At 57.5% G+C, this 21379-nt stretch overlaps 1 protein-coding gene across 2 annotated transcripts in view; it reads left to right on the top strand.

The window, feature by feature from the left end:
• Nucleotides 1-5541: 5541 nt before the first annotated feature.
• Nucleotides 5542-21379, top strand: part of GDPD5 (glycerophosphodiester phosphodiesterase domain containing 5) — an 85113-nt gene continuing 69275 nt past the window's right edge. For both annotated transcript variants that reach the window (XM_012744900.3, XM_012744896.3), the window contains exon 1: nt 5542-6369. The gene's annotated coding sequence lies outside the window, so the exon portion shown is untranslated. The remainder of the gene's footprint in view (nt 6370-21379) is intronic.

Below are 21379 nucleotides of genomic sequence, written 5' to 3'. Positions count from 1 at the left end.
GCCCACCCCAGTGGACACTTTCGTCCATGTCCTGCTGGCCTTGCTGACCTCTCCCCATGGCTCTCTCCTCTTCTGCCCCTGGGACGGGTCCTCTTCTGGCTCTTTCATGGGCTCCACCCCACCCTCCACCCCGCACCGCCCCTCGCCTCCCTGTTGGTTTTCCTGCTTCGTCCTGGGTGGGCTGCACTCCCTCCCTGGGGCCGCTCCCTCCCTGGGGCCGCTCCCTCCCTGGGGCCGATCCTTCCCTGGGGCCACTCCCTCCCTGGGGCCGCTCACCCTCTCACCCCAAAGGTCGTCCACTCCCAGGCTGTGGCGCCAGGCCTTGGCCCCTCTCCTGAACTCCAGACCCGCATAGCTCCCACAGGCCCCGCAAACTCACGTGCCCCCAAACCACGTCATCACCTTTCCCCACACCTCAGGGCTCCGGGAAATAGCTACCCTCCACCACCCGGCCAGGCCCCAGCGGGACCCTGGAAGGCACCCGGGGCTCCTCTGTCTCTGTCTGGACACAATCAGTAGTTCTTGCCTCTTTCCCTCCAAATGCTCTTGGATCCCAACCTCCCACACCCCCACCACCAGCCTAGGCTCACACCCTCGACCCTCCTTGTCATCTAGACTCTTAAAACAGGCCCCCAATCTGCCTCCCTGCCTCAGTCTCTTCTCCAAACAGCAGCCAGGGTGATCTCAGAAAAGCAATCTGGCCTTGTTATCCTTGCTCACCCCCACCCCCCGCTCCCTCCACCCCCAGGACAGCTGCCAGCTCCAGGACAAGACCTGGTGTGGCAGGTCCCTCCACCCACCTCTCCAGCCACAGACTTTCTTGACCTTTCTGCCTTGGTGCTATGGAGTTGATTTTGGCCTCCAGACATGCACACTGCACCTCGGGCCTCACGGACCGAACCCTGACCTTTTATTCCTCACCACCGTTGATGGGCCACTACTTCATTCCCTTTCCCCACGAGGAAGCTGAGACCCAGAGAGAGTACGTGACGGGGCCAGGATGTGCCTCTGGCTCTCAAGCCCACAGCATCACACCCCAGTGTCCTATGTCCAATGTGTGCTCCAGCCCAGGCAAGTGATTTTCGTCACCAGCCGCCCCTGTGCCCCCATCCAGGCCCCACCCAATACACATGCTCACAGAGCCACCATCCTATAGGCCAGGCTGGGGCTCGGATGCTCACCCTGTCTGGGTGCCCTGGCGCCCCTCAGGGCCCCTCCTTGACCTCCTTTGGCAATAAACTGGGCCACAAAGTTTCTCCCGGCTGTGCGGGGGTGGGTGTGGCCTCAGCCCCTACAGTCCCACCATACATCAGTCGAGGTCACAGGGCCACTGGGGCATGGGCAGGCCTGGGAGGAGGAGGGGTCGGTGGGCTGGAGGCCCTCTGGACGTGCGTGGGTGGTGAGGAGTGGGCTGGATCCAAGCCAAGCCTCCTACTCCCCCTTCTCCTCCCCACTTGTGAGTGCTCCCCATCCTCAGAATAAAGTCCAACCTCAAACTCCATCTGGCACGGCCTCCGTCTGCCCTCCAGCTCTGTCTTATGGTCCCACACTCACTCAGGGCTTATGTGTATCAACTACCCCAGGCACCTTACAAAAATTAACTCACTTAATCCTAAATATCCTACAGGGAAATATTGGGATTATCCCCACTTTACAGATGAGGAAACTGAGGCACAGAGAGGTGACAGAGCTAGTACTTGGCAGCGCCAGGACTTGAGCCCAGGCCACATGGCTCCAAAGTCTGTGCTCCAACTGTTCTGTTGTGTGACCTGTTTCTTTCTCCCTTTCTGTGTCACTCCTATTCCCCCAAACACACCTAGCTTCTCACCCATCACCTGCCCACTTTCATGCCTTTGTGCCTAACGTTCCCCCTGCCTCGAAGACTCTTCTCTCCTTATTTTGACAAGTTCTGCTTATCCTTAGATACCCAAGTGTCACCTTCCCTGTGAAGTGGCCCTTGACAAAACCTGGCCTCGCCCAGCTGAATTAGGCAGCCTCCTCTGTTCACAAAGCCCTTGGTACACACCTCTGTTCAGAGAGCTCTGGGACTGGGAGCCCCCTGGTGACAAGGGTGGGTTCTTCCCTGACTGTTCCATCCATGGACACCCAATGTCTGGTTTGGGACTTCACCCAGCTCAGCAAACGGTGGTGAATGAGGGCTGGAGATTCGCAGTGCTGGGGCGGGGAGACATCAGACTCCATCCCTTGCCCTCTAGAAACTCATAATCTGGTAGGAAAGTTGACCCATCAAGAGCACTCCAAGATCCAAGGGGATCAGAGTTCCAAGAGAGGCGCAAAGGGCCTTCAGTGTCACAGGCTTCAAAGGAAGATGGGATGCTCCCACTGGGCGAGTCGGGCAGGCTTCTCAGGGAAGCAGCTTGTGTACCGGGCCTTGAAGGACAGAAACAATCCCCACTGAACAAGTTGGGCACATGCAGGCAGGAGAGACAGGAAAAAGATTCCAGGCTGGCAGGTATAGCGGCAGAGAGGTGGGAAAGCACAAAGCGTTCTGAGGGTCCGATGACCTCAGTTGAGCCCACCCATCCCACCGAATAGTGAGCAACAGGAGGGCAGGGCCATACCTGCCGTCACCTAGCACAGGGCCTGCACACATGGGCACACTGGAAGGATTTGCTGGAAGCAGATCTTGTGGGTTGTGAAGCCTCATACAATTCGGTGGCCCTATTTAAGAAAATGCAAAATCACTAATTTAAATGTAGCACAAAAGTGAAGCTTTATCTGCAACGAGAATGTGAGTAGCTGCGTTTGACAGCTTGGTGGCCGGAGCTGCAGCTGCAGAGCTTCATTGTGAACGTGCCTCTGGAGGCAGGAGGAGGGCAAAAGGTTCTTGGGGACAGAGGGATACAAGGCCTCCAGGCAGGCTCAGAGCCAGCTTCCGTGCCCGTGACCACCCTCCTGGACAGGAAAACACCATGGCCACCTCTGTCATGCTTCATGGGTCTCCCCAGCCACCGAAAGGCTAAATTCTTCCAATTCAGGAGACTTTCCCTCTGGTAGGGTGACCAGAGGGCAGATGTGGGCGTCTGATTGCTGGTCACCTTCTGGGCATGTCTCCCCCCAACCCAGGAGTCATGGAGGCTGTCCTGAAAAGCCCCTTTTCATTCTGACATTCGGCTCATCTGACCCCTGCTGAGGAGCCTCTCACAGCAGGGACAGCCAGAGAACTCTGAGAGCCTCATTCATTCATCTCCTAATGCCCAGGCTCACAGGGGCAGGCCAAGTACCAGGCTGGGCGGTGGTGGGTGGGGGCGCCCTGCCATGGAGGTGCTCCCGGCCCAGTGGGAGGGAAACTAGACATGGAAATAGATAATTATAGAACCTTCACGACCAGGGAGCCCACATCAAAGGCCAGGGGAGTTCAGGAAGGCTCCTCAGAGGTGGTGACGTGTGATTTGAGAGATGGAACATTCATTCAACAATAATTGGCCAGGTGTGGCGGCTCATGCCTGCAATCCTAGCACTAGGGGAAGCTGAGGTGGGTGGATCATTTGAGGTCAGGAGTTGGAGGCCAGTCTAAGCAAGAGTGATACCTCATCTCTATTAAAAATAGAAAAATTAGTTGGGTGCCATGGCGTGTGCCTATTGTCCCAGCTACTCAGGAGGCTGAGGCAGGAGGATTACTTGAGCCCAGGAGTTTGAGGTTGCTGTGAGCTAGGCTGATGCCACTGCACTCTAGCCAGGGCAATAGAGTGAGACTCTGTCTCAAACATATATACACACACACACACACATTTACTGAGCACCTACTATGTGCCAGGCTCTGTGCTAAACTCTGGAGATACAGCAGGGAAGAGAACCAATGAGCATTTGGCTTCAGGTTTATTCCTTTAGCCCAGCAGGGAAGCAGGAATTAACTCCAGAGAGAAGAGGAGCAGCAGGAGCAACCACATGGCAGAGACACACTGCATGGGGACGACTCATCATGCCTGTGGATGGAGCGAAGCTTGGTGCAAGGGGACAGGGGAGTAAGTGATGCGGAGATGAGGCCGGTGGGGTTGGCAGAGAGCAGTAATGGAAAGGCTGGAATGCCAGGTTAGAGACTTAGGGGCTTGATCATGCTGGCAACTCAGAACCACAGAAGGTTCTGAACAGAGGGAAAAGTCACAGGGTTTCTTAGCACCATTACCAAGCTGAACAGGCAAGGCAAAATTGCCTCCTACCAGCCCGCAGCCTCCAGCAACCAGTGCGAGCTTCCTGGAGCCGACCTCCCCACCTCCAGCCCCTGGGCCTGGCTAAGAGAGGGCACCCCCACGCCCCCAGCCTGGACTTCAGCCTCCAGCTCACCCTCTTCCTTGTTCTTCCAACCAGTCTCTCAGCCCTGAGACTGACGCCGTTTCCCCGCCAGGAATGCCCTTCCCTCCATCCTCTGAAGCCTGGCGCCTGCCCAGTCCCTCGTTTGTTTCCCGGTAAGGTAGCAGCACCTGTTCCCCTTTTACAGAGGAGTAACTGGAGGCTCGGAGAGGGAGAGTAACCTGTTCAAGCCACACGGTTTTGCCCTAGAATGCAATCGTGATGGGTGGATAGAGTCCCGCGCCAGCTGTGTGGTCCTAAGAACATCTCTTAGCTTCTCTGCGCTTGGGTCCCCATCGGTGAAATGCGGCACCTACCGCATCCTGCGGCGTGGGGATTACAGAGAAGCCATCCTGTGCCGCCAACAGGCCCAGGCAGTGGCTTTCCCGTCGCCCCCGCAGCACATTGAGCGTTCATTCATACATCGAATCCCTCCAACGCGTGCTCCGTGCGCCGCCCGGTGCAGGGCGGGGGACGCAGAGACACCTTAGACTCGGCTCCTGCACCCAGGGCGCGGGGCGGGGCGGGAGCAGGGGCACCCACATCGCGATTCGATTCGAGGTGTGAGTCGTCCTCACCCGATTCTGCTCTCGACTTCACATTTTTAAAACTGCCGACGACGCTCCTCCCCGGGGACGGGCGCTGGGAAGGGGGAAGTGAGGAAGAAAGATCCGCTCTTGATTTTCAAAAACTTATTTTTCACCGCTTCCTGAAATCCGAACATGCCACAGCACCCAACTCTCACCCCGCGCGCTCAGCGCCGGGGGCAGCACGAGGGCGGCGTCCCACCGCCCCCAGGCGCTCCCGCGTCCCTGGGACGTCCTGCCGCGGGTGTCCCACGTCGCCCCGCCCTCCCCGACCCGGCTCCTGGCACACGACTCCTCCACCCCCGCAGCAGTCCGGATGTCCGTCCCAGACAAGCCAGCCCCGCGCCCCAGCCCCCGTGCGGATCCCCAGGTCACCCCCGCCCGGCTCGGCTCTTGAAACCCCAGCGGCCCATTGTCCTCCTCCAGCCGCACCTCCCCAGCGCCCGCCAGCCCTCTCAGAGGAGGAGCGCGCGTCCGCAGAGCCCGCCCAGTCCCACTCTCCGATTGGCTCCTGCCGCCCCGCGGCGCGGGGCCCGGGAAGGGGAGCGGGCGCGCGCCCCGCCCTTGCCCGCAGCCGGGAGGGGGCGGGGCCTCCGCTGACTCCGCCCCTGCCGGGCGGGGCCGCGCTCGCTGGCGCTCCGGCGCTGGGCGGTGCTGCCTGGGCTCGGCTGCGCTCCGGCTCCGGCTGCGGCTCCGGTGGGGGTGGGCGGCAGGCATGACAGCGGCGGTGGCAGCGGCTGCAGCGCGAGGCTGAGCGAGCGGCGAGCGAGCAGGGGGAAGAGGAGGAAGTGGAACCGCGGCCCGGAGCTCAGGAGTCGGCCGCCGCGCCGAGGTCCGCCCGGTTCTGCGGCGCGAGCCAAGTCCGGACCCGGGAAGACTTCCCCGCGGGCTCCGGCCGCCGCGCCTCCCGCCGGCGCCTGCCCTGCCCTGCCCTGCCCTGCCGGTCCCAGCCCCGCGTTCCGCACCCGGACACTCCCAGCCCCGCTGTCCGGGCGTGCGGCCGGGACGCCCCGAGCCCAAGCTCTGATCCGGTGCACCGGGGCGGGACGCTCCCGGCCCATACGGGGCCGTCCTTGCGGGTTCGTTCCCAGCCTTTCCATCAGGAGTGTCGGAGCCCCAGCCCTCCGCCCCGGGGTTAGCGCAGGGTGGCCCCAGGCCCTCCACCTGGGCGCAAAGGAGCCCGGACGCCCCCAGCCTCTGGCTCCACGAGACCCGGACCTTCAGCTGCCTCCGACCGAGTGCTGCGGGCTTGGACCCGCGCGAGCGCCCGGGAAGCCCCGGCCCATGTCCTGCGCTCCGTAAGCGGTCCCAGGCGGGCAGGACGGTCGGACCGAACCACTGGGCTGGTGCTGCGAACCCAAGCTGCTACCTTCCTCCTGCCCCGGCGAGGGGCTCAGCGCTTTCCCCGAAAACAACACAAGGGCCCCCCTTGCCCCAGCAGAGCGGGCAGGAGCGAGAGCTGAGGCTGCAGGTAAGAGAGTCCCGGATGCGGGGCAGGAGCGGTCCCTGACCCCATCGCGGCAGCGCGGCGGCCGGCTGAGGGCGCGTAGGGGGCACAGGCAGAGGCTGGAACTGGCTAGGAGAGGGCGCGGGAAGGGGAGGGGGAGGGGAGAGGACGAGCACTTATTGAGCGCCCATTGTGTGCAGGTCCGCGCCCCGCCCTTGCACAAATGGTCCCTGATTTAAGGCTCACTGCTGCTCCCTCCGATAGGTGTTGTGTATTGTTATGGGCTCTTACAGATGGGGAAACTGAGGCTCAATGGGCCCTTTTCACTGCGCGGGTGAGGCTGGGGAGGAGACAGAGGATGAAGAGTGGAAGAAGCAAAGAGTGAGGGGAGAAGCCGGAAAGCAGGAGGGGGATCAAGGTGGGCCCACTGGAGCATCTGAGGCTGAGAAGGTGGCTTCTCCTTGCCTCCCACTCCCTGGCCATGTCGCGTCCCAGGAAAGGTGACCCAGAGTTGAAGGCAGAGGCAGGAAGCTTCCTAGTTCCAGAGTGTCTCTCCCTGTGGGCCCAGGATGGGAGAGCCGCTGCTCCTGGGCCCTGTGACAGACTCCAGGTCTCTAAGACACTGGAGGTCCTGAGATGCCACTTACCTGACTCACTGTAGAGGTTCCCAGGTCAGAGCCCGTCAGAGCTGGAAGAGACTTGGCCCCTCAGCGCTCACCCAGCTCACCTGCTTCCCATTACTAATGGGGACACTGAGGCCCACCCAAGGGGGGTGCCAGTTGCCCCAGGTCCTAAATGCAGTGAGTTGGCTGAGCCAGAAGCAGACTTGAGAAAACCTTCACAACACCTTTCAAGGTATCCACTCCCCTCCTCAGTTAGCATCTTCTGGGTGGGCAGCTGGGGTTTTCTCCACTCCTGATGTGAGGTGGGGGCGGCCATGTATGAGGCGTCTGTGTGGTTGGTCTGGGGCCTGAGAAATGTCAGCAGCCCCAAAGCCTTTGGCCCAGATGGAAGGTCTGACCTCAGTCTCTGCTGGGCAGGGGAACCTGCAGGCCACCCCTCACCCAGGAGGGGAGGGGCCTCTCAAGGTCTCAAGGCAGGGGCTCACTGAGCTGAGGGCACAGTCCCAGGTGAGGTGTCCTGATTCCCAGGCAGGGGCTCCTCCTGCTGCCCCTGGGGGCCACCCATATAGGGGAAAGGGTATGGGGAAAGAGCCCTTGGTGTGGACTCCATTGCTCTCTTCTGGGTGGGGAGTGGGAGGGGATATGGCCTTGGTCTGGGTCCTGTGGCCTTGGCTCGGACTAATTTACCCCCTGCTGTGCCTGGCTCCCTGCAGTTAAGGGGAAACTGTCTTGGAAAGCCCCTGGAAGGTAGGGGGAGGAGGGCAAAGGTCAGCTGAAGACTAGCCGCTCAGTCCTGGGGTGGAGGGGTTGGGGGAACCTGAAAGAGAAGATGACTTAGGGGCTTGGGCTTCCCCTTTCCCCAACCTTTGTCCAGAGATTCAAATCCTCCTAATAATCCTTGCGCCTAAACAAAGATCACACCTGTGATCTCATTTCATGCCATGGTGGAAAGAGTTTGAAACCTGGAGTGAGGCAGAGCAGGGTTGGGGAGTTGCAGGGGACCTCTCGGATGCATCCATGGTTCCAAGCCCCACCTGTAAAATGGGATCAAGGCAGGCTGTGTGTTACCTGCTCAGATAATGGGGTGATCACACCTGGCAAACTGTCAAGTGCTAAGGGGGTTATTGTGTTCACATGACGGGACTTGTTATTAATGGCTACCTAGTGTGGGGAACTGAGGCTCAGAGAGGTGAAACCATTTACCCAGGGCCTTTGAGTCTGCTTTTGGACTGTTTGAGTGCCAGCTGCATACCAGGTGCCATTGGAGTTACCCAGGTGGCTAAGCAGCAGCCTGGAACCTAAGTAACTGGTAAGCCTCAGTGGTTAAGTCAGACTGGTGGGCATGAGTCTGCTCTGCCTCCGACCAGCTGAGTGGCACTGCACAAATCACTTCATTCCTCTGTGCCCCAGCTTCTCTGTAAAATTCGAGCAACTCCATTACCAGGCTGTAATGTGAGGATTAAGTGAGATACAAATATACAGTGCCTGGCCAAATATTCCATTTCCTTCCCTGTGAAGAAAAGGAAGCTTGCATTTTGACCAGGAAGTCTGGGGAAATTCTCCGACTTGCCTTAGACTAGAATGCAGAGGACTGTTGAGGGCTCAGAGACCTGGATTGACTCGGCTCAGGCTCCTGTGTGGGTCAGATTGCCCTGTGCCACCTCCTCTAGTCTCAGGGCTTCTAGAGTCTGCCGGGTACACTGACAAGGGGCTCTGGATTCTGACACCCCTGCCCCAACCCTGTTGGCTCCTGCTGGGGAGTTGTGGTGGGGGGAGCTGGTGTCCATTCCCTTGGCCCATTGTCTGGCCTCCCTAGGCACAAAGGTGCAGTGAATAATTTATTGCTCCCCTCGGCTGGGAGGCAGGCTGGGGAAATAGCTCTGTGTTCAGCTAAGCTTCTGAACCTGAACCCTGCCAGAGGAGGCGGTGGCTCCTATCTGTGCTGTTAGCAATCTTGGCTATGATATGGAATGTGTTATGGGGGCATAGGACAGGGAGAGAGTGACCGACCCATCATCACCCCCAGCTCGCTCCTGCTGGGGGCCAGATGGACCCACAGGCAACAATGGGGACCAAGCTAGCTGAGCTAGGGTCAAGCTGTGGGCCTGCGATTTTAAAGAGGTGAGGGGCAGGAGTAAGGGTGAGGATACGGGGCGGGAAGGGTGGGGGGCCCTTGAGGACTGGAGTAACCGGGCAGGTTGGGCAAGGAGGTGGGCGTCTGCAGGACCTAGAGGCGTCTTGCTGCAGGGTAAGGGGTCCTGACATCCTTCAGTGAGAATCCTGGCTGTGCCACGTAGCCTTTGTGAGACCATGGGCAGGACACCTGACCCTGCCAGGCCTCTGTTTCCTCTTCTGTAAAATGAGGGTACTGATAACCCACTTCTCAGTTTGTTATGGGTGACCACGAGGTCACATGTGTAAAACACATGGCACAATTGGTACTCAGCAAGGGGGTGCTTCATCATGAACATAAGCGTGGGTTGGCTAGTCGTGGGGAGGTGGTGTGGTGAGCCAAGGGGCTGGAGAACTCCGGGGTGGTGAGCCTGGGTGTGCGGGGCTGGTGCAGGGTGAGGAGAAGGGAGCCACCAGGTGGAAGAGGGCCTTGACTGTTGGGCAGAACTCACGTTTCAGAGTCCCCGTTTAGAGCCTTCTGTGGCTCCTTGCTGCCTGTAAGATGAAGGCCAGGCCCCTAGCCGTGACGTTCAGATCCTCGCTCACCATAGCCACCGCATGGCCCTCTGGCTCATTGCTCATCACTGCACCTTCGCCTGTGGGGCTCCTCCCGTCAGAACCACCATCCTGCCTCCTCCGCTCACCTCCCCATCTGTCCAGGCCCAACTCAGGTCATAAACTGAATGTGCCCCAGAAACATTCCTGGATTACCCAGCCTTCTGCTCATGTCCCCTCGGAATCTTTAATATTTAGCAGTAATAGTGATAGACAATCCCCACCACCCATACCATTTTACAGTTGGTATAATGCATCTACACACTCACTTCATATGACAGTGATGATATTAACAATAGCACATACTCTTGAGTACTTAAAAGCCAAACAATGCATTGGCTTTACAATCTCATTCACACTCACTCTCAGGGGTAGCTGCTGTTATCCCCCAGAAACTGGGGCTCAGAGAGGTCCATTATCTTGCTCAAGGTCACACAGCTAGATGGTGGGGAGCAGGGAGTCAAGCTGCATTTGTTTGAATTGGAATCTGTGCTTAGGAGATGTCCTGTCTCCTCAACTCCACCCCAGTACCTCGAAAGCATACTTTGCATGCGTGAAGACCGGACACACCTTCTTCTCAAGGCTGAGGAAGAGCAGTGCTGGACGGAGCGTGTGGCATGGGCAGGACCCGGGATGGGTATCCAGGGCCTGGATCTGCACCTGTTTGCTTATGACTATGGGGAGCGGGTGGGCCTGAGCTCCCCTGTAGCTCCAGCTTTCTGCAGTATCCTTTGTGACCCTGGGAGGAGGAGGCGGAGGCGGAGGAGGAGGAGGAGGAGGAGGAGGAGACCACAGCACCAGGGCCAGAGGATGTGGTGTAACAGGCAGCTGTGATTTTTGGCCTGGTCACTGTCTGGGCCAGCAGGCTCTGTGGGTAGCTGCTGCCTCGCCCCAAGGAGGGTGGTGGCCTGGGCTGCAGGCGGCATGGTCATTAGCTGACAGAGAAGACCCTGTGATTGGGAGCTGGCTGGGCCAGGCCAGATTGGCAGGACTGGAGGCAGGCTGGCCCGGCCACAGTGGGGTCACTGGCGGGGCAGCTGGCAGGACAGCCGGCTTCTCCTCCCTTTGCCCCCTTCAGGGCGGCGGCAAGCATACCCCAGGCACCAGAGCTGTGTAGGCCAAGGCTTGCCCTTTCTCCTGCCGCAGTGGTGGTGGGAGAGAGCAGCGTGAAGAGTCCAATCAGGCCCGCAGTTGCCACCTCCTAGGGGCCTCCAGGACTCCTCCCAAGCAGGTGGCGTCTAGCCCTCCTCTGCCGCTGATCCCCAGCCCTCTGCTCGCTGACTGTGGTCTGTGGTGGGGTTGTGCAGGTCTGCTTCCCTGGCCGCTTGTCAGAACCAGATGCTGTGCCGCCCCAACCCTCCCCTCCCCCCCCCCCCCCGAGTGCCTAGCTGTGTGCCTGGCACAGAACAGCAAGCCCTGGGTCAGGGAGGCATGGTAATACAGTGCTGTGAGGGTTAAATGAGAAGAGGGGGTGGGTACCTGTTCAGGCTGGGCACACAGGTAGGCACTCCATCAGGATGAGTCCCCTCACTTGTCCCTGCATCGGCCTCATGAAGTACCTTAGTAAGAAGCAGATTGGAGTCCCGGGAGGGAGGGCATGCCAGGCGGCAGGGAAGCCTTCCCTTAGGAGGACTCCTGTGTGTCAGACGGGGTGTGCACAGGTCGATTGCTGCTGCCTTCCCCGTGTGCAGCCATGTGTGAGCAGGCGCTGTTGGCCGAGGAGGGACCCCGAGCTAGGCTTGGGCAGGGAACAGGATTAGATTGTCCGGGGGACCTGGGTTTTCCTACTCAGGCCTTAGCAGCAGAAATGACCCAGTTGGGAGGAACCGTCTGATGACCAACTAGCAGATGCTGGGCAGAGTGTGTTCTTCCTTAAAGGGAAGCAGCATTTATTTGGTCTCCCCTCAACACACACACACACACACCCAAAATGTAACATGATTGGAGATTCTTATCTGTGCGCGAGACAGACATTAAACAGGTAAACTGGGAGAAGTGGGCTCCTGAAGCAGGGGTCCCATTGATATCTGTGGCTTGTGGTTTTGGGCAGGGCTCAAGGGACTTGGGCAAGTGATTTACCCTCTCTGGGCCTCAGTTTCCCCTTACATAAAATGGGAGTATGTACATATAGCACCTACTTCATACGATTGTCATGAGGATTAACTATAAAGGGCTCAGAAAAACGCCGAGCACAGAATGAGCACTCAGTGAATGTTAGCTGCTAGTGTCTGTGTCTCCAGCACCTAGCCGAGGAGCTGAGCGAGAACAGGTGCTCGAGAAGGGAGTTTGGAACGAATCCCAGGCGAAGGGCAGCTGCTCTGTGGAATGAATGAATGAACAGCCTAGTAGGAAGGGGAGGACACAGAAGCAATGACAACACAGACTGTGACAGTGAAGGCCAGGGGCTGGGCTTGCCCAGTGTTGGCTGGGGAGGGAGTCGGGGAAGGCTTCCTGGAGGTGGTGTCACGAGCTGAGTTTGGACTGCTGTGAGGTCAGCGCTGTGTATGAGCTCAGAAGAGTGGTTCCTCTCCAGAGGTAGCTGGCAAGGGGGAGAGCTTTGGCAGACCCCAGGATGGCTTAACTCCACGGACTTCTCCCTGCCCACCACCCCACGCTGTGTCCCCATCTGTGACTTTCTGCTTCGAGGGCATGAGGAAGGCAAAAAGGCAGGTGGGGAGGAAGTGTGGGCCACTGGTCTGACAGGCCCAGCTCTTCCCAGGCTTGAGACCAAATCTTCCACAGAGAAGAATAAACAGGCCTGCTTTGAGTTCTTTTATCTCCTGGCTCCCAAGGCACGCCAGCAAGCAGAGGGGGTCTTCCAGTGTTAATCCTGCAGCTGCTTAGCTGCTGAACGAAGGGACTCTTTAAAAAAATGCCACGAGGAATTTGTCTCCCCCTCCCTCCCACCCAGGAGGCTCAAAGTGAAAGTTCTCTCCCACTAACAAGGGAGGCCGGACCACCCACCTGTCTTAAAGGGGGCTCACCCCAGGGGCACTCTGAAGTCAAGGGTCCCCTCATGCTGCCTCCACTTTTCCTCTCATGCTCCTGTGGGGCCTTGGGGACAGGCTTACATTTTGCCTGGCTTCCGCCTGGTTTGTAAAGTGGGGTCAGGGTAATAGATTCCTTCTCTTCTTTAAAGAGCGGGTGGGGGCCAGGCCTGGTGGTTCACTCCTATAATCCCAGCACTTTGGGAGGCCGAGGCAAAGAGGGTCACTTGAGGCTAAGAGTTCAAGACCAGCCTGGGCAACATAGCAAGACCCCCCACTTCCTCCGTCTCTACCAAGAAATAATTTTTTTTTTTTTTTTTTGAGACAGAGTCTCACTTTGTTGCCCAGGCTAGAGTGAGTGCCGTGGCGTCAGCCTAGCTCACAGCAACCTCAAACTCCTGGCTCAAGCAATCCTCCTGCCTCAGCCTCCCGAGTAGCTGGGACTACAGGCATTCGCCACCATGCCCGGCTAATTTTTTGTATATATATTAGTTGGCCAATTAATTTGTTTCTATTTTATAGTAGAGACGGGGTCTCGCTCTTGCTCAGGCTGGTTTCGAACTCCTGACCTCGAGCAATCCGCCCGCCTCGGCCTCCCAGAGAGCTAGGATTACAGGCGTGAGCCACAGCGCCCGGCCTAAGAAATAATTTTAAAAATTAAGTAAAGCGGAGTGGGATTGGGGGGGGGGGTTCTGAGGTGGGAGGGGCTGCAGTGGGTATCCTGACCCGTGGCTTTCAAACTTTGCCGCGTGTTAGAATCATCTGAGGAACTTTTCAAAGTCCTTCCTGGACTTCACAATCTCTGGGGTAAGACCCAGGCGTCAGTAGGTGTTACACTCCCCAGGTGGTTTAAATGTGCCCCCAGGTTCCAGAACCACCTGGTTGCGCTCTGCCCCAGCAGCCCAAGACGGCACTTGTGTGTCCCCAGGACAAGCTGCTCCTTCCTCTCTGAGACCTCCTTACTCGGAGAAATGAGGAGAGTGGGAAGACTTTGCAAGCCAATAAACCTGGGTGCCGAAACCCTGCTCCCTGAGGGTCTTCTCAGAGCCTCAGTTTCCTCATCTGAGAAAAGGCGATTAACAATAATCTCCCTCTGAAAGGGACATGGAGGCCAGATGAGGCCGGGCATTGAAAGCGCCAGTGCAGTGCCTGTCACGTCATCAGCGTGCAGTAAAAGGTCACAGAAAGAGTGGCAGAGCCGGGCTGGACTCAGACCCTGATCTCCCTGCCCCAGCACCCTGGGCCAGGTTTCTGAGCCTGGGGCTGATGGGGGAGGGCTGGTCACCCAGTCTTGGGGCCTTTCCCACTGTCCCCTTTCTCTCTAAGGGATAAGACAAGGCAGCAAGCATTTTGTCTTGCTTGGTTTTGCTTTAATGGTCAAAGTGTCAGCCTGTCCTTAACAATGAAGCCTTGTCTGGCTGCTTGTTTTTCCAATCCAGGCACCCAACTGCACCGCCCACTTGGGGCCCCTGTCCCACCTGGAGCTAAAGAATGTCCAAGGGTTTTTCTTCCATCCCATCTAGGGGAGGTTTTCCGGGGGACATTGGAGGCCTCTGTGCAGGCCCTTACCAATAATGGCCCGCACTTAAGTCAGCCACTGGCTTATGAGCCAGTTCAATAAAATTATTTCAAAGTAGTTACCAGAATAGGTTTTAGAGGCAGAAAGACTTGTGCTTGAGTCCTTGCTTTGTCATACTGCCAGTATGACCTTGGGTGAGTCATTTTATCTCTTTGAGCACCAGTTGTCTCTACTGTAAAATGCATAAATAGGATGTACTTCCGTGGGTTGTCTGAGAAGTGGATGAATTTCTTGGTATGTGAAGCGCAGTGTCAACCAGTTAGCGAGCACTCAAAAGCTGCTGGCAAGTGCTCTGGCTGCCTCCTGCCCCGCCCTTCATTGTCTGGTTCCCGCTCCACATCCTCAGCCAGGCCCAGGCTGAGACAGGGGACGCCTGCACCCCTAATCATGTGCATCCCTTCAGACTGCTGTTCTTTAATACGAGCAGAGACAGCTCGAGGGCTGTTCAGGGGAAGGCTCCAAAAAGGGTCACTGGTGGTGGGCTCAATCTCCTTGCTCTGGCCAGCCCGAGAGGGTGTATTAGCCCAGGGGGACCGGCTCAGGCACTAGGGGTGTGGCAAACCAACAAGGGATAGTGCAGCACCAGGGGGCTGGCAGCAGCTGGAAGCAGTTACCACCCAGGGCTGAAGGAGCCAGGGGAGGAAGTGGCAGCTGTAGGAAGGCTATGGCCTTCAAGAGAGGGACTCAGTCAACCCAGGAGATCTCGCAAGGGGATAAACCTCAACTATCCTTCCTCCAGTCCCCTGTTTGTGCTTCCTGTTTGGTGCACCTCCCTGAGTGGCACAGAGCTTGACACAGTTCCTAGAGGCCAGACCCCTGGAGCCCCAAGCAGGGTAGGGAGTGTCCCCAGAGAGGCAAAGCGAAGGCATTCCTCACCCTGTCCTTCCAAAGCCATGGAGTCCACTGGACACACCCTCCTTAGGACACAGTTCAAGGATCATCTGGTGTCACTTGAGCACACCCTTTAACAAAGGGGCTCTCGCCCCCCACCTCAAAGGTGAATCGAAGCAGCGCAGCTGCCACAGGCCTCTAAGGGAGAGGAGTTCTGGAGGTAGCCATCTCTCCATCTCTGCTTCCTCCCCCAAATGAAGCTGCAGGTGGCTTCCGGGGTGGCCTTGCCAGAGACAGCCTTATCTCTGGAGGAAGGCAAAGGTTACCAGTAGGCTTGGGTCAGGTAAGCACAGGTGCGCGGAGCAGCGGCCCCAACCCTGCCACAAGTGGCCCTGATGTAGCTACTTCACACAGTTTCCTTAGAGCGGGGCAGTCGTTGCCATGGCTCTGGGGACAGCTCTGGGCCCTTGTTGGCCTCTGACCCCCAGAAAGGGCCATGCCACACTGAGTTCAGAGGGCCCTCTGGGAATCTATGGAGACCAGGTAAGAGGAGTATGGGGCTGGGCAGGCCTGGGACAGGAGGTGCCAGTGAATGCTGCAGGGCCCTATGTTGGGGAGTCTGGGCGTGGGGTGTGGGGCCGGCGTGGGGTCCCTGCCAAGCAAGGGGCAGGAGGCATCCTGGTGTCAAGGACTGAGCCTGGACCTCAGAGGAGGCATGGTCAGAGATAAGGACAGAAGGTGTGGCATTATGTATGGAATGCACCTGGGAGGCCCCCACGGGGTGATCTCTGCAGGGACACAGCCAGCAGGAAGTCTATTATGCTGCAACTGGAATCCTCTTCCTCTTGCTGGGGGCTCTGCGGAGGTAGACTGAGCTCACTCATCCTCCATCCAAATGTGCCCCATCAGTGCCTGCAGTGAGCGAAGCAGGGGATGGGGTGACCGGCTGTTGATTTTCACGCTGCGGCTCGGGGGCCCAGCTGTCAATGGCCAGAGCCTCCTGACTGGGCACAGTGTGATGGATGCATCATCCTAACTCTTCACGCTGTTCTTCCTCTCTCTGCTTCATCAGTGCTCCAGAAGGGGTGACTCTGGGCAGTGGAGACAGCCCTGGGCTGGGCCTAGAAGGCCTGGGTCCTGGTACCCCCTGTCTTGCTATATGGCCTGAAGCCAAGTGGCAGCCTCTCTGGGCCACAGTGGGCCCACGAGGATGTCTGTGATCTGGGGCCCGGTTTTCTCCAGTGAAGACATGTGGAGTTCTTCCTGAAGACCCTTTTCCTACCTCTACCCTGCTGGAACCCCAGCCAACCTGGAAAAGAAGGCAGAATAGGGGCCTGCTGGTGGCTGGAGGTGGTAGGAGCCGAGTCCACCTCTCAGACCAGGACTCCCAAGGGTGGGACATGAGTTCAAGGTTAGATGGGTGATTCCTGGTGGATGGGGTAAGAGCACCCTCCTCAGACTAGGGATTTTGAGAGCCGGGAGCACCTCTTCCTGCCTGCCCAGCTGGACTCATTGCAACTGAAAGGCAGTCATGTTTATTGAGTCCTTCTTTGGAGGAGACCCTTTCCCACATGAGATCTGCTTTGATCCGTCATTTTGCAGTGGGAAACTTGGGGTCACAGAGGTGAGGCAACTGGCCTGAGATCCCACAGCCTGTCAGTGGGGAGTTGGGGAGGGTCCCTGGAGCAGCTCCCATGGCCCTGGGGCCAGGCTGAGCCTTCTAGGCCCTCAGCAGGGGTGGAGCACAGAGTCGGGTGGTCACGAGCCAGGTGGTCTTCTGCTCTGGGAGGGGGTCTCATGGGTGCCATGGGGAACCCTGCTCTGTGGGTTTTGAGGGGTCAGCTAGGTCTCCTGGGATGGCCAAGTCCCTTTCCCTGGGGGACGTTGGCCAAGGAATGCCAGAGGTTGAGGCATGAGGAACCCAGGAGTTCTGGGCTGCAGCCAGCTCTGAGAGCCCTTGTAAACTTCAGCATTTGGTTTCATGGAGGAATCAAGGTTTGTTTCTTGTTGCGTTTGGACACAAAATAGTTTAACTTTACAAAGCACTTTGATATCTGTGATATCACCAAATCCTCCTGGCAGTCTGTGAGGATGAAGCATGGGACTTGTTTGAGGGCAGGAGAAAGTGAGCTCTGGAATCACACACCTTGGGTTACAGCCCGACTCAGGCAAGTTAGTAACCAGCCAAGGCTCAGTTTACTCATCTGTGAAAGGGACAATTTACCCCACAACAAATAGTTAGCAACACCTGCCTTGCTGGCTGTGCACAGTAGGCGATAGAACATCTATAACTACTGGTTCAGTGCCTGGTGCCATGTAGTAGTTTTTGTGATTTTTATCATCGGCCCCACTTTATAAAGGAGAAGATGGAAGCCCAGAAAAGGAAGGTGACTTGTTTGAGGTCACATAGCAATTTAGATTGGTCCTCCAGACTTCATGTCTGTGGAATTTTTTTGAACACCACCTCCCTCTTTATTCTCAAGTGACTTAACATCTCATTTATCCAGAATCTTTTATGCATGATACAGTCTGATGTGGCCTTGTGTCCCCAGGGCCTAATATCATTTGCCTGGCACACAGTAGGCACTTTAAAAATGTTTGCCCTATGTTGATGAATTGGTATAAAGTGCAAGAAGCATTTTTCCAGGCAGCTAAGGCTTGAGTCATGCCCTAAAGGCTTCCTTCTGCTCTGTGTCCCTTTAAAAACAACTGATAGTTTTGGTTGGAAACCTTTGTGCAAGGGATCAATCACTCCCTTCCTCTGCACAGTGCCAACAAGGTTAACCAGGCAGGAATGGGCCTCCTGAACCCCGCCTGCTTGGCTGGAAGCACCGAGACTGCCTGGCCCCCTCACCGGATGACCCTGTGCTGCTATGTGTGTTCAGCTCTGTTCTCTAGCTCTTCCCACCTGTCCCTCATTCTGCTGCTCACAGACCTGCCTCCAAAGCCTGGCACCTCTTTCTTCTCCCATCTTTGTGTGTGTGTGTGTCCTTCCTAATATGCTGCTTTTACCAGTTAGGGACTGAGAAATGGAACAGTTGGCCTTACTGGAATTGGTGCATTGATTCATTCATGCCTATTCCACCAGCCATTCATTGGTAAGCCTGGGCCCTGCTGGGGATAGCCTGGGCCCTGCTGGGGATTCCACCGTCCTGACTGAGGACCTCTGCAGTGGCTTGTGATCAGTCAAGACACAGCCGTACCCTCCTGGCAGTGTACGCAGTGAAATAATCATGCACATAGCAAATGCTGGTACAGGACTCGACAGTTTATAATCTGCCTCTGCTCACGTTACCATGCCGAATCTTCACAGCAGCCCTGAGAATAACATCATCCTCGTTTTGCAGACGATGAAAGCAAAGCTCAGCAGCATGAGCTCCCCAGCCCATTGGCCAGCAATGAGCACAAAATTGCTGTGGGAACCCACTTAGGTCTCCAGCCTGGCCTGTTCTTTTTCCCTGCTATAAGCTGTGTGATGCTGCATTCACTTTCTGCTTCTGTAAAATGGTCAGCACAAAGATGTGTGGCCTTGGCTGGGTGGCAGCCACCAACACCCTTCCGTGTGCAGACCTTGTCCCGCAGTGGATCCAGCTGCATCATTTAGTCCACGCTTCCCAAACTGTGCCTTGAAGAACCCTGGTCTGTGGAATGGAAATGGGTTCTGGGACGCATGCGTGTACAAATTTGGGAAATGCTAGATCACGTAAATGCAAACAGGCCTGCTCAGGGTCTTTAATGTGTCGATATGAATCAGGGATCTCCAACAGGCGGCACAGTGTCCAGCCAGCCTTTCCTAAACTCATTTGAACGTGCAACTCCTTTGTCACGGAGCAGGGCCTGGTACTAATAATCTAGAGTGAACACTTTGAGAAGAGCTCATGGGTGAACCCTCACCTAGCAGTTTTGCATGTGGCAGCCTCCAGCTAGAGCTAGTTTCTGGGCACAGGACCGTTTGCACTCTGAGAAAGTGTCACAGGAAACGGTGTCTAGCTCCAGGGTAGACTTGGGAGTGACAGTGGAACTTCAGGCAGCAGGGGCAAGTGGCAGGTGGAGATATTTTTAGTCTTTCATCCACCAAACGAACGTCTCTCAGACATCTCCTGTGTGCCAGGCACAGAGCTGACACTTGGAAATGCCAAGACATGTCTGACTAAGACGCCTCCATTTCATTTTCCTGTGCCTACCAAGGGTTTTTAAAAGAAAGAGAAATACAAGCCTTAAAAGGAAGAAGTGATCTGTTAACTGCTGTGGGTCGTTGTGGTGGGTGGGTGACACAGTCACTCAATTCAGTGGAGGGGTGCCTGCTTTGTCCCAGGTCCCGCGGGGCCAAGTGAGACATATTCTGGGTGTTAACCCCGTGCGGTGCACAGAGGTAGCAAGGCAGGCGCAGAGGAGGGAGGGCGGGCCGGCACTGCCTCCCGGACCTGTCAGCCTGAGCCTGGGGGTGAGGCTCTTCAAAGGAGATGGGGAGAGTAGGGGGTGCAGGCCCTAGCCAACTGGGAAGGGCACTCTGGAAGGGCAGCAGCCGGAGCAAAGGTACAGAGGTTGCACGGCGTGGGGCTGCATCTTCAAGACACTGTAAGAGCCCGTGAGATGGGAGCAGAGGGGGGAAAAGTGGGTGGGACACGGGCCAGGGGAGGCTGCGGGGCGGGTCACGAGGGGCCGGACGCCAGCTGAGCGAGGGCCCACCCAACTGGGGGCGCCTTGAGAGCCTCTCACCTTCACCCCAGTTTCCCCAGCGCCTGTGGGTGCCCAGCACGTGTCTGTGGACTGGCCGGCCCCTCCCGCTGTGAGACCTCAGACAAGTCCTCCTGTCTGTGGGCGGCGGGTTCCTCACACCCGTGGTCAGGCGAGGTTGCCTGGCACGTCCCCTCCTGCTCTGAGGAGCTCTGGGGGGTTCTGGCGTGTGTGCAGGGAGAGACCTGACCACTTATCTCCTTACCCCACCCCTGCTGCCAGGGCTGCCCCAGCTGGGCAGGGGCCAGAGCACCCGGGGAGGACAGCCCGTCGCGGCCACTCACCCCTCAGGCTCCCTTCCTATAGCAGTTGGCTCCGGGCTCCGGGCTCAGGAGTTCCCTGGGGTCCCCACTGAGGGCTCCTCTGAGGCCCCCGACTGTGCCTGGGGGGCAGAGTTGAGCCAGGCTGGTCGAGGGTCACACCGTGCTGCGGGCTTGGTGCAAGGCAGGGAGTTCTTCCTGTCGTGAAAGTGGGCAGGTTTGAGCCTCCGTTTTTCTGACTTCTACATTGGACTTTGGTGAAGATTCAATGAAAGAAAGTTTGTCAACATGTTTTTTAAACTGACTGCACACAAACAAACAGTTCTTGTTGTCGATAAATATTTATTTGTCCAATTCCTGTTAGCACCCACCACCTCCCCCGAGCCCCCACCCAAGCCTCTGGCCCACTCACCTCCTTTTTAAGAAGTGCTCCCTGGCGGCAGCTCACTGTTCTCCGAGCAGGCTGCTGCTGCCGGCTACGTTTTATCCAGGCCACGGCATAGGAGCCCGTGAATTATGTACAAGTGGCACACACAGGCCAGGGCCGGGTGTCTGCAGCCCCGTGCCTGGCTGTGTTTGAATAGGAAGAAAGGTGGTCCTGCGCCTCCTGATTGCTGGGCCGGGGGGGGGGGGGGGGGGGGGGGGGGACCAGATACCGCCCCCTCCCCAGCTGTAGCCCAGAGGCCTGCGGAGAGTGGGGGCCTGGTCTCTGGGGAAGTGGGGAGCACATTTCGGGAACCGGCCCCCATCCCCCAACTTGTCTGTTGTGCTCTCAGTCAGGGGCTAACAGGGCCTGCCCACATGCAGGGGACTGTGTCCGTGTCCCTGGGTGGCTGGTAGGGGGCTGGTGGGCACAGAGCTTGAGAGACAGCACAAGAGGCTCACCCCTCCACTTTCTTCTTGTTGCCAGGAGGTGTCAGCCGGGGTAACTGAGCTCTCTGGTGTAGACACTGCTTTATTTCTGCAGGGCCTGGGGTATCCATTCTGGGAGGCTCACAGCCTGTCACGCAGAGCGCTTGGTCAAAGCCACCCTGCTGGGGTGCTGGGGTGAGAGGCTAGGCTGTACCCAGCATCCCTTCCCCAAGAGTTCTGAGGGTTGCTCTCAGTGTCCTTCTTCCTGAGCAGCTCCCAGATGGTGTCCTGACCCCACCAGTGTGGGGGTGGGGGGCAGACAGCTGATGGGGCTGGTACCCAGAGACATCACAGATGCTCCCTCCACTTGGATTGGTGTGGGGGACAGGGTGGGGGAGGTGGGAAGGATACTGTGGGATATCATGCAAGCTTAAGCGG

Source organism: Microcebus murinus, chromosome 4 (assembly GCF_040939455.1).
Source record: "Microcebus murinus isolate Inina chromosome 4, M.murinus_Inina_mat1.0, whole genome shotgun sequence".
NCBI lineage: Eukaryota > Metazoa > Chordata > Mammalia > Primates > Cheirogaleidae > Microcebus > Microcebus murinus.
This window is presented reverse-complemented; position numbering and strand designations above follow the sequence as displayed.